The sequence below is a fragment of the Cebidichthys violaceus genome, unplaced genomic scaffold, assembly GCF_023349555.1.
Source record: "Cebidichthys violaceus isolate CVI_PGR_0920_01 unplaced genomic scaffold, fCebVio1.0.p SCAF_7, whole genome shotgun sequence".
NCBI lineage: Eukaryota > Metazoa > Chordata > Actinopteri > Perciformes > Stichaeidae > Cebidichthys > Cebidichthys violaceus.
Window position 1 is genome coordinate 11,803,278 of NW_027176927.1, and position 12,507 is coordinate 11,815,784.

Below are 12,507 nucleotides of genomic sequence, written 5' to 3' on the forward strand. Positions count from 1 at the left end.
AAACAGAACAGACTGTTCAGACGAAGTTACGTTGTATAACATGCAATGACAAATAAAGACATCTAATCTAATCTAATATGTTTGCTGTTGGGACTTTGCACTCTGTAGCAGTTCAGCTCCCATGAAAATGGATATTTATAATCAGCATATGAATCTGCAGTACATAAATACCTTGTCGGAGGAGTCAGACATGGGATTTCATTACTCACGTAGTTGTTTTAGTTTTTGCGGTCAAAACTGGAGGCCTGTCCACCTTTACACCCATACCAGAAAGTGAAGCTCACTGATATACTTACTGTAATGTGGTCAAAGTGTGAAACATTTTGGTCTGGTACAGCAACCCTGTGACACCGTGCCATTTTGGTGACAACAGGTGGACTTTTTAATGTCAATGTTGTCACTCAGTCTGCTCATGCACAAGCACAAGCACCAGTACAGTAGGAAACACCGACATATGCAATAGTGTCTCACCTAAAATGAAACATTACAGGTGCCAGGGATTTTACATTGATGATTAAACAAACACATAACTGAGCTTTTTGTCATCATAGGCCAGAAACACTGTGGATCATAGTAGTGGGCTTTATAGCAGACATATACACAAACCTTTAAGAAGACTCATAAAGTTCAAGAATTATGTCAAAAGCTTACAGACAATCAATTCCAAGGGAATACAAATACAGGTTTAGTTGTCATTCATAACCTTGAAGCAAAAATCTGAAGCTGTGCATGTAACCAGAGAATAACACATGTAAACACAGTTATTGTTTTTTCAGGTGTGGCAGAGAGAGTCAGAGGGGAACACCACTGGGTCTAGACAGGACTATTAACCGGGTAAGTGTTACAATCTCTTTCTGTTGTCTATTACACTATACAATGCCTGTTTGTCTTTGCACATCTCTCCATTTCCATCTCTCTTCCTTTCTCTCTGCAGACCTGATTTTTTTTCTCTCTTATTGTCTTTGTCTCCATCTCTCTCTCTCTGTGCTCCTACAGTTGATTACATGAATTATTTACAGCACGTAAATCCTCAGCAGCTGCTCTCTGTTTGCTTTTTTGCCCTCCTTGTTCCTCTCTGTTTTCTCTTTCAGGGTTAACATGGTAGGATTTTTCTCAACTTTGTCACCTCTCCTTCCCTCTCTGTGCCTGGGGTTAAGCCCCCCCCTCTTTCTCTCTCTCTTTCTGTCTCCTCTCATTCTCTATAATTACACAGCCCTTAGTTGCAGCCTTGTATTTTCCCATGGCTTTGCATGGCCTTATGTAAGGACTGGCTAAATTCCATTTTTTTCTTCTGTCATGATGGGAATCTTAACCGACAAGTTCACAGTTATTTGTTTGTTTGTGTGTCTTTCACTGTGTATCTGTGCGTGTAGATGCGTGGTACATACATATAATATCCTTACAATCAAGACTTGCATGTGGATAATAAAAAGTAAAATAGTTTTTCAGAAACTGTGCCATATGGACAACAGAGAAGATATTTTTTTTTTTTCACTCCAGGCTTCAAATGCTTTAATAAGGATTCCAAACTAGGCTGTCAAATTAGTTCCCCCCCTTTCTTCTTTGGTCCCTTCAATCAAATCCCTAGGTTGGACTCCAAGCATATTTTTTCATGTACATGTGAAGTAATTTCATGTTGAAAAGAAAGAAAAAAAATGAGTGGTTCCACACAAGAAAATCTATCAAAAAATAGCATGAGGCGAATTCAAAGCAAAAAAAGAGACAACGAAAGGGAAGCATTACCTTTGGCTCTGTTAAATTATTTATTTTTCACTTTCCATTGTTCGAAGCCAGAGCCGATCTGTCCAATATTACCGCTAATCTAATTTCAAAGGGCTGCAGTCATGTTAAAGCACTTTTTAATTGTGATAAGGAATATGCTTTCATGCTTAAACCCTTCTCGTCAGTTCGTCTGGACAGAACCCATAAATATTGAGGCCTTTTTTTCATTGGCAATTAAAATTAGAATTGGTCACATTTTTCACTGTCAGCCATTTCCTTTGCACACAAAGACATATGCCCCCCCCCACCCCCACCCCCCACCCACACACACACACACATTCAGACACATGCAGAACCAGACATTGCCATATGAGTGCACGCAGAACCACATGCAAAGTGTATAAATAGTGTTTTTTTTCCAAAGTTAATAACACTTAACACAAAAACCTTGCTTGATTTCCTTTGGACATTAAAATCTCTGCAAAACTAAAAGTGCTCGAAGGCTTTTCTAGCTTTGCCACTCTGGCAGGGCTGATGATTCACCACAGGCTTCCCTGTTGTTCCTATGACACATGAGATGTAGGCTGCGCCAGTATTGTCCAGAGATAACACAGTGAGATGATTCTTGAGTGAATCACTTGCTCTGTAGTGCTTCTGACACGGAACATTCTCAAAGTTTAGAAATGTACACAACGTTTTGAGGCAGTGGAGCAGAAAGATGTAATTCTTGTTGTGACAATAGTAGTTTGGATGGCATGTACATTGTACAGAACAAGAGCGGCGTGAAGATGTACAATTGGTTGCAGCTATCGGGTAAATATCCCTCTCTATTTTGATAGATTCTCCTCTGTTTTGGGCCTTTGCGAATATGCACATCTTAATATTGTTTCCACAAATAAGAGGAATACAAAAAAGAAGAAGAAAAAGAAGAAGAGTAACTGTGTTTGCTGCCAAATCCGCAGTCACATGAGAAGATTGATATTAGTTTTATCTTTGTGCGTCCAGTGCGTCTACAATAGATCCGGAATGTGTTAGCCTGGCAAAAGGAAATATAAGCTTAGCTCTTTTAAAAGCAAAAAAATACACCTTCTAATAAATTAGAAAATGTACCCAAGGGACATTGAGTTCAGTGTGAATAGAGTCTGGAGAATTAACTGAATCTAACCGACGCATGCATAACTAGCAGTTTTATTCGATTATGTGCATATTGGTCATTGACTTATCTTCACACAAACCCATTAGGACCATCATTCTTCTTTATGTTAAGGTTCATATGTTGCCACTTATACATTAATTAGCATGTCATAAGTGACATAAAGCTAAGAGGTTAGTGAGGGGACCCCCTTGTAAAGGCCCATCAATTCAACAGAGAAAAACTCCTTCAGTGACATGCAGCGTTACTAACACTGCAGTCAGACTGACAGCTCTAGCTTCACTGCAGTAGCTCTCACACTTCACCGCAGCACAACTTCGCACTGCAGTCAGTCAGGGTTTTAGACATACTGCAAATTCTTCAAACTGAGTTTCCCACTGACAACACATGGAGCGAGATTTGTTTCTAAGTTTGGAGAATAAACTATTAGTGACGGTGAAGGAACAGAAGAAGCTTGACTTCGGTTCGTTCCCCCTCACCTCAGCTCACTACAGCGTGCCTTTACCACTGCAGTCAGTCTGGGTATTGAGTTTTGGCTGACATTGCTGGGTTGGCTCACTGCTTGTTTAGCAGTCTGAGCCAAGCATGTGCATGTGCGGCTGTCTGAGTGTGTGTTTGTGTGTTTATGTGCATGCATGTCTGCGCTTGTGTTTCTGCAGGATACGTGTGCATGTGTGTATATGACTGACTGTGTGCACGCCCCTATGTGCTTGCATGTGTCTCGTGCAGTGAGAAAGGTCTGTAAACCTTGATGGGGTGGGTTTTTTTTGGGAGGGGGGGTGGGACTTGTTGTGCAGTGTGGCCTCATTACCCAGGTGTTTACCCCCAAACACAGGAAGCGCTTGTCAATGATGACTGTCTGCTGGCAAACATCGCCTGAGGGAAAGATATAGGGAGGAAGAGAGAGAGAGAGGGGGGTGGGGGAGACAGAGGGAGGTTGAATCATAGAAACACGGCTTTGTGTCTATCTATCCATCTATCCATATATCTATCTATAGCACATCCATGGGTGCATGCCTCTGTGTGTGTTTGTTTTTTCTAAATGTGTGTTTTTACGTGTGTGGCTGTGCCAGTCAAACCCGCACTGGCAGGTCATTGGGTTCCTCCACTCCTTCACCAGTGGAGGGAGAGAGAGAGAGAGAGAGAGAGAGAGAAAGAGAGAGAGAGAGAGAGAGAGAGAGAGAGAGAGAGAGAGAGAGAGAGAGAGGAGACATACAAGCTGTTGACAGGGATTTATGAGCTGATAGTGTCAGACTGCAAGCACAACAACAGTCTCCCTGTCTCTGCCTGTCTGCTCATAGAGAGAGAGAAACAGAGACTGACAGAAAGAATGGAAGGGGGAGGAGGGGTGAAGAATAAGTGAGGCAGCAAAATTAGTTGAAACAGAAAGAGCAGGTAGGGAGTGAAAAAAGAACATAGAGGAAGACAGGGAAAGAGGATTGGGATTCAATTTGTGTAGGGTTATCACTCCTTTCTCCCATCACATAGCGTTTTCTTTTCTTCACACACCGTTTTCTTTCCTCTTCACTTCAACATCATAGCGGCATGAGCTGACTTGTTGTTGCAGTGTTGATTGGTGACTGCTTTTATTTTTGCTTGTTTACACTCGTGCAAGTCAGAAACCACGTGTTCACGTTTTCAATACAAACCAAGGGCTATTGTTGGTCTCGCGTGACCACAGAGATGATGACAAGGACTGTACTGAGATGACCGTGCACACAATAATATATCCTCCACTGTATTGTTGTGTCACATTTTGGACAAAAGCTGAGGATTTCACATTTGATAAGATAAGACTATTACAATGAAGTGTGGACAATTGTTCATTTTCAACTACTGTGCAAGAATAAACAAACTATTGATAACTTTGACTGCATTACAGAAGGCAATTGTCCTCGTGTCTGCGTGTGTTTATACATGAGTGTTCCGATTTGTCATGGTGAGTCAGGGGTGTTCACTGAAAGATGACACACTGATATAGTTGGACTGTCTCACTGTCTAATGTATATGAGAGACACAGTCTGGCGGGAATTTTGTCTAATTTTCCGTTCTGAGCATAAATCTCTTTGATGACTTCTACAATATATCCTCTTTTCAGAGCCTGGGTTCCTTCTCAGCTGAGGCTGTCGTTTTCATACAGCGGTGTTTTCCTCAACAGACTAATCGAGTTTGCTGTTACCAGGAAATTTACCCTTTATGAGTTCCATTCTTTCACATAAAGTCACTTTGCTTACACAAACATTGAGAAATGTGTCAAGGACTTAAATCTGTATTCATATGCTGTATCTAAGTTATTGATCAGTTGTATTTAGTTCTACTTACAGTTTACATGCGTAACCCAATGTTGTCAGTTGTTCCCTTGTAGATTCTTAGGTCTAAAATCAAACTGTACATATAGACATCCCGCGTCTCTGTGAAGACACTGGCTTTCAATTTTGGATGTTTAAAATACCATACCCTGTTAAATGTTATGATTTTCATAATAACAGTGTTTCAGAAATGAAGTCTGCCAGACTGACATGTTGGGAGACAGACAGCATGACAGTGCGAAGTGCACATACCCCCTAGGGATAATATAGACTTTGTAGTGATTTATATGTCAGATCCTGTTTAATGATATAGTATTAAAGAGTGGTGATTTATGAGGCCATATTAATTTTGCCAAGACACTCATATTCAGACTCATGGTTTAGCTTACACTCTGCAACATGCTGAGTAATGATCCCATGTTGACTTCCCCAGAAAAGCAAAAGTTCTTATCCTACAGAAGTCCTCTCTATAGATAATGGCCTTTAGTCGCAAATGCAGTACATGTTCACTGATTGTTGATTGTACAGTAAAGGCAACATGTGGGACCCTCAGACAGACCATAAGCTGCAGGTCCCCTTATGGCAACGTTGGTCCTCTGATTTAAGACTTTCAGTCCAAGAGCAACAGTGCAGGGGGCTAAGGATGGCAGTCAGGTAGTAGGGTTGTTCACATGAGGTGTAAAGAGCAACATAACCTCTAGGGGCCGCTAGATTATCTTACAATTTTTTTCTAGAGTTTTAAGGTCTACTGTAATTAAACCATCATTGTCTTCGGTTGTATTCAAGGCATCCACATTCTTACATATTCTAATTCTGACAGTGATTGAAAGATAACCTTAGTGAGAATTTGGGCAGTGAAATTTACAATGAAAGGGTAAATATATTAAATATACAAATTATCTTGGCGATCATTATAGAGAATGTCTCATTGGCGCTGATTGTGTGCAATATCATAGATCATCACAGGCACCCTTGCACACAACAGGGAAATAAAAAAATTGCAACTGTTTTGTACTTTTATTCTTTTAAATGTTTTAAAATTCAATTCATTTTGTTCATATTTACGGGCATTCATCTTTGTATATGTTTGCTCTTTGTGTGTGTTGTGTGTGTGTGTGTGTGTGTATAATGCAGATCTTCAAAGAAACCTGTGTGGAAATGGAGAAGAAAATAAAGATAAAGAGGAAAACTGCTCGATGGAGTTAACAGTTAATCATGCATATCAATCACATATACAATAACATGTTCGTCATCTCTGTTGTCATAGAACTCCTTTGTTTTCAAGTGTCACTTTTCACATAATATCACCGACTATAAATAAGTGAGAAAATCATTATGCATTGATGTTATTTTGTGTGTGTTTGTAACTCTTGCTGCAAAGTTTTGTTAATGTTTCTCAAGACAATGAGTTTGCATAGAGCTCTATAAAAATTGACAAATTAATTAATTGCAAATTCAGGACCACCATGAGCTTTACTACGCTGTACGTGTGTATGATGTATTTGGAAATGACTTTTCTTGTTTATGTTCACATAAGATAGTGCTGTTTATTTGCTGTCCACATTTCTGTTCCGTAATAGTGCCTCCTCTTTACGGTGCATAGCTTTTTCCTATTGCTTCTCATGTATTTACATTTGAGAGAACATGTAGTCAGAACAATGTATGCATCTAAGGATTCAGTGTTAGGAAGCTTCAACAACCCTAGTGTCTGGTACAACGACATATTCATGTATGTGCATTGTATCTGTTAAGAAGTAATAATCCCAATGTGGTCACGGGGGAACAAAGACAACATTAACAACATGTAGTCATACAATATGTAAAGCTCTACATACGATATTTCTATTCCCATTCTGGGAATAGAAATAGCCCCAGAATGCAGAGCTCTAATGTGACGATATATGTACAGCATTCCACTTTTATCATCCCACCATAGATTATTAATGAATATTGTATTGTTCTGCGACAAATCTAGGTAATATAAGGTTGAATAAAGAATTTTGAATGGTGTCTCAACAGACTCATGAAAACATGGAACTACACTTGTCATATGAGAATCTAGCAGTGTAGGAATGATGCACTGTATAAAGTACCTCTTATATGCGACGTCTTCCACATCTGTGTTTTAAAGCCCTTTAAGTATTCAAGAGTTGAGTGGCTTGCTGCAGGGTACTTTTGTAATGTCACTAGAGACTTAAGATGCAAAGTGAGCAATGTGTCATAAATACACTAAAAAGCCTTCTCAAGCCTTGTTTTATAATATGTTTGTGGTTCACTTACTGGATGTCTTTTATTTTGGCACGTCTAGGATTGACCTGTAATGATAGAAACAGAACCGTTGCACGGGCTGTGCAAAGTGTGTGACCGCACAGGGTCTCTGTGTATATGTACTTATGTATATATACATGGGATTACAAGCATATAAAAAGGATATATATATATACAAGAACATATATGACTGTTCTTGACATGCTTCATGAAATTAAAAGTCAATTTCATGAAGCATAGTCAAGACAGAGCACTAAAAATGTTTTGAAACTATGAACGATTCGCTCTCGTTTCCCCTCGGGGGAAGAATGGACTGAAGGCCAAAAGTTCTATCAACAACCACAAAAAGCAAACTAAGTGACGTGTACTGTTTGTCTGTCTGTTTCTTGTTCTCCTCCACTCAGTTTCAGTGATACGGACATTGCTGTGCAAGTGGAGGTGCGTCTATACCCACACACAATGCTGCCCACCGTTCCAAAACAATAGTCGCATGTATCGGGCAAATATTTTTGCTGCTTTTGTTGTTTATTATTCTATAGACACATCAAGTCCAAAGGTGCTAAATTTAATAATTCATGGGGGAACAGGAGGGTGGACCTCAGCCCCCTTGTGGCGCCAAGCACTTCTAATGTAATTTCTCTTAAAGGCTAGATGTTATTGTTTTGATGACTTGACATATAATATATTCTAACAGCTTTGTGGGGCTAGGCTTTGACTATGACGATAATAAAAATGCTAATGTTATCCATATCTCAGTTTAGCGTGTTAACATGCTTACACCTGAGGCTGATGCCAGTAGCATTCTTTGTTCGTATGCTTGTACCAAATTAAATGGCAATCAATCCATCAGCTGTCAAGATATTGTACTAAAATCCTAAAATTTTACCTACTGGTGACTGAGTCAGGACATCACCAAAGGCTTCATCCTTCTGGAAACAATTTCTGCAAACAATGTTTAGATAGTTTTTGAGAAATGTCAACAGCTTTGGAAGTTTAAAACAGTCAAAAAGTCATGAAATGAAAGACTTTTTTTAAATAAAAGAAAACATTTAGAGAATTCAAAATGCCAGAGCTGGGTTAGCCCTATCACACCCCTACAGTGAACCATTTTGAAGGCTCCCTATCTGCCTCCCTCAATCTTTGTCTGTGGTTACAATCCCCAGCTTCAGTGGTCAGATCTGGGCCCCAGCTGTCCATGGACAGTTTATCACACTTCCTTTCCCTCTGCTCTGGGCCCCCAGTCAGTCTGCCAGACATGAAAATCAAAGACTTTGGGACATACCATTACAGTGTAAATGGTATATTGCACTGTACAGCATGCTGATGATATATAACATTAATGTCTCGCTAGTAAACACAAAACAGGAAGGAGGTCTGAGCTGAGCTTTTCTTTAACAACCCTCACAAGTGAACATAAATGTCTGAAGCACACATTGGATTGATTTAGAGTTAGTCAGAATGAGCCGATATTGGATGGTATGGAATTGAATCGTATAGGTAAAATGGTTTTACTTGAATGTCTGTGAATGTTATTTCCTAGGAACTGTATGGGGTTGAATTTTTATTAAATAAGGCATTTAATAAATCATTCATGATTCAGTTCATTTCATTGTCATTATATGGTATGGATCTAAATGCCAGGCAAGGGGATTTTATTATTTTCTAGGGCAGTTTGTCATTCTTTCTGTCAGTATGGCGCGCAGTCATACCGTCAAACATTGAGACATTCATGAACAGATTTCCGAAGAGGGAACAGTGCGTAAAACCTGCTCTGTCCAACATCTGGCCTTACTCCTGCGAGCTGCTATCTGGATCATGCATTGTGCTTAAAAGGTAAATCAGTTTAAAGAAAAAAATAGGTACAGCATTTTTTGTGGATGAGTAGAGTAGACACGGTTGATAGATTTTGAGCTGTAATGTGAACACGGCCCTTGTTTCAAAAAAGAACTCCTTGTTTCCCTGCTTCTTACTTTTTAATGATATTTGGTTAAGCACATTCAGTTCCACTGAAGTAGTAAACATATGCGTGGCATACAGTATAACACATTAACTTTAAGTAGGGCAAACATAAGTTATGGAATAGTCTACAATGCAATATGTTTCTCACAACTTTTGTTCACCATGTCATCTGTTAGGGACATACACATTTTAAACCAAATTCTATTATTAAACTTGTAATAAGTAATTTTTCTTTTTTAAAAGTCCATGAAAAACATTCCCACCAGTAGTGCGTACCTTACATTTTTGAACATCATCTGTCTGCTTCTTTACCATTCATTTTCTACCCCCTTTTTTCACTTAAGCAACAACAATACGCTGATTTCACACAGGCTGAAAAGTTAGGACGGGGCTTCTCAAGCCATTAGACAGTGAAAGCAAAAAAAGGCTTTAGGGTTTAAATTTTAAATTCTTTCTGGAGGAAGTAGTTTGATTAATGACATCAATTAACACTCTACAAATACCTTACCTCAAAATGCACTTTTTGTCACGTTTCAAACAGTCTGCACCACCGCTTGTCCTCCTGAGAGGCATACAGTAAAATGCTAGTTTGCAAAGTTAAATAAAAACTCTCATTTCAACAAGCAAAAGTGATGTTACGTGCTCTTCTTTTGATCAACTAGGGCTCAGACAGATACATACTGTGTAAGGGGGAAGCAATAATGAAAAATTACAGGTTTTATTGGACAATTAAGGAAGACTTATGATTATCATAGCTGCATAGTGCTTTATGACACCTGTAATCAACTGGCTTAATTGGACATTATGGCGTAAAATGCCACCATACACACGCTATCTTCCACTTGTTAGCACCCATGACAGCAATGGCTCCTATTTTGTTTCCCCTCCTACAGCATGTACCTCAGCCAGGATGTGTATGAGCCTGCCAGCCGTTAACCCAGCAGAGGAAGTGTGCAGGAAATGAGATCAGCCTTAAAGAAAGGTAACGCCTGAGCCACTGACACCAGACCAATAACTGTCACTCACTGCACCTGATACTGAGATACTAAAAACACAGCGAATAACAGGAAGGTCAGAACACAATAGAATAGACAAATGTGATACAGCAGGGTTGGAATGGAATATAAAAATAAGGGAAAAAAGCTTAAGCAGCCTAAAATAGAGCAGACAACACAAATAATTCAAACACAGCACATCAGAACAGAGAAAAGTGACTCAAGAAAGCAGGAAATTTACCACAACTTTCACCATCAGGCTCTTTCAAAGATTCTGTTGGAAAAACTTCTGTCAGAGGAGTTAAAAATATCTGTAAAGGGGTGGAGGTTGAATTCTAGCACTGTATGTAACTGCAACAGCATGTGGTACACATTTCCTTTTGTGCTGCTATACAATAGAATAGAATAGAGTAGAAATTGACAAAAACAAACAATCTACACTAAAGCATTGCAGACAAAAAAACAACTCAGTACCGTTCAGTAAAATGTAAAAAGGGATTAAAGACGACAAAGTAACTATCAGACAAATTCAGTTTGAATTTTTTTTTTTTCCGATAGCTAAAAATACCAGCAGGGTTGGGCCTAATTCAGTGGCAGTGTATGTGAAAATGTCACCATGCACACATTCTTTTTACCATGATGAAAGACACACTGTAACTTCATCGAAGAAACAAGGTCTGACAGGCTCGCAGTGTGCGCGTGTGGATGTGTGCGTGGATGTTGTGCATACGTATACGTGTATCTCAGCATGCACACAAGCAGCTGAATTTCTGCTTTTTCTAAGATTGAAAAAGAAAACACGTTTTTTCTTTTTTTTTTGTACTTATTGAGACAGGAGCCAGAAAAGAATGATGAAACATTAACAGTGCCAGCTATCAACTACACCCAAGAACAAGAGCCGTTTGATGAAATACATAGACACAACACTTGTTTTGAGGCACAATACAGGACTTCGGTAGGCAGAAAACTTGCTTGTTATTTGGGGTTTATGTTTCATTTGATATAACTGATTTGTGTTATACTCCTGAATACATTTCAAAGACCTCAGAACAGATGGATTGAGAAGTCCACTGACACTGCTCCACGAAGAAATGATATCCTGAATATTGCAGTTGTCAATCTCATTTAATTTATTTGCCTGCCTTGGATCTCCTGTTCCTGTCTCATGATCTGCCTGCCAGACATGTTAATGACACAGGAATACAACTTGGTTATGCTGTTGTTATGTTGTTATGTTGCGATGCTTTTACACACTTGAATAATGGATGACAGGAGTGAAATGTGTGGTTGGCCCTCCTTAGTTGCAAAATATAATACAGTCTATTTTATACTTGTGGGTGTTAAATAAATGTTTCTCTCTGTCTGCAGATCTGACTCTTTGACAACAGAAAATAGGGGGACAGACAATCTTACCTGATCACAGGGCATAAGACCAAATGGCCAAGGGGACATATGAAGATATATTTTGTCAAGACTGTGAACTGTTGACTTAGCTTTCCCCAAAAATATAATTAATGTATGATGGTGGTAAAGTCTTTGTATCACATTATATGACTCACTGGATGACTGATGAAATGGGCAAATATATGAACAAATAAATGAATAAGTAATGACATGATTAATCCTTTAATTAGTTAAACAAACCAGGCGCGTGTCAGAGGCTGACAATGGTTCAACGTCTCATCACCATAGTTGCATAATCAGAAAGTGTTTTCTGACAAATTGAACCACATAACTAGATGTATTGTCAGGGATAACAGAATTATATCTTGCATTCTTTATGAAAATTAAATTATGAAATATGTACTGAATATTTAATACATATTTCATAAATATGTATTTGAGATGTTGCTGGTACTTTTGCAACTTGCCAAAGGATGTTATGGACTGAATTCTAAATTCAGAGTATATCTAGTGCCTCCAATGGCGAAGGCTGAGCCGGCGGCTCGCAGCTAACGTTGCTAACAGAGCTAACTGTTAGCAATTAAACACTGCTAACACGGCTAACAGTGTTACCTGAGGGGAAGCAGGAGGGTGGACGCTTTACGTTTCCTCAAGGATGCCGTCAGTCAAGACAACATTATCAGCTGTAATCCCCGGA

General features: G+C 39.1%; 1 long non-coding RNA gene across 4 annotated transcripts in view; it reads left to right on the forward strand.

Annotated features, from left to right (window-relative positions):
• Positions 1 to 12,071, forward strand: part of LOC137891715 (uncharacterized) — a 95,158-nt gene extending 83,087 nt beyond the window's left edge. For 3 of the 4 annotated variants that reach the window (XR_011105363.1, XR_011105365.1, XR_011105364.1), the window contains 2 exons: positions 777 to 834; positions 6,319 to 7,194. This is a non-coding gene — a long non-coding RNA (uncharacterized lncRNA). Of the gene's footprint in view, positions 1 to 776; positions 835 to 6,318; positions 7,195 to 10,304; positions 10,394 to 11,774 lie in introns of those variants that run through there. The other variant, XR_011105366.1, reaches the window with a different exon arrangement.
• The last annotated feature ends 436 nt before the right edge of the window (positions 12,072 to 12,507 follow it).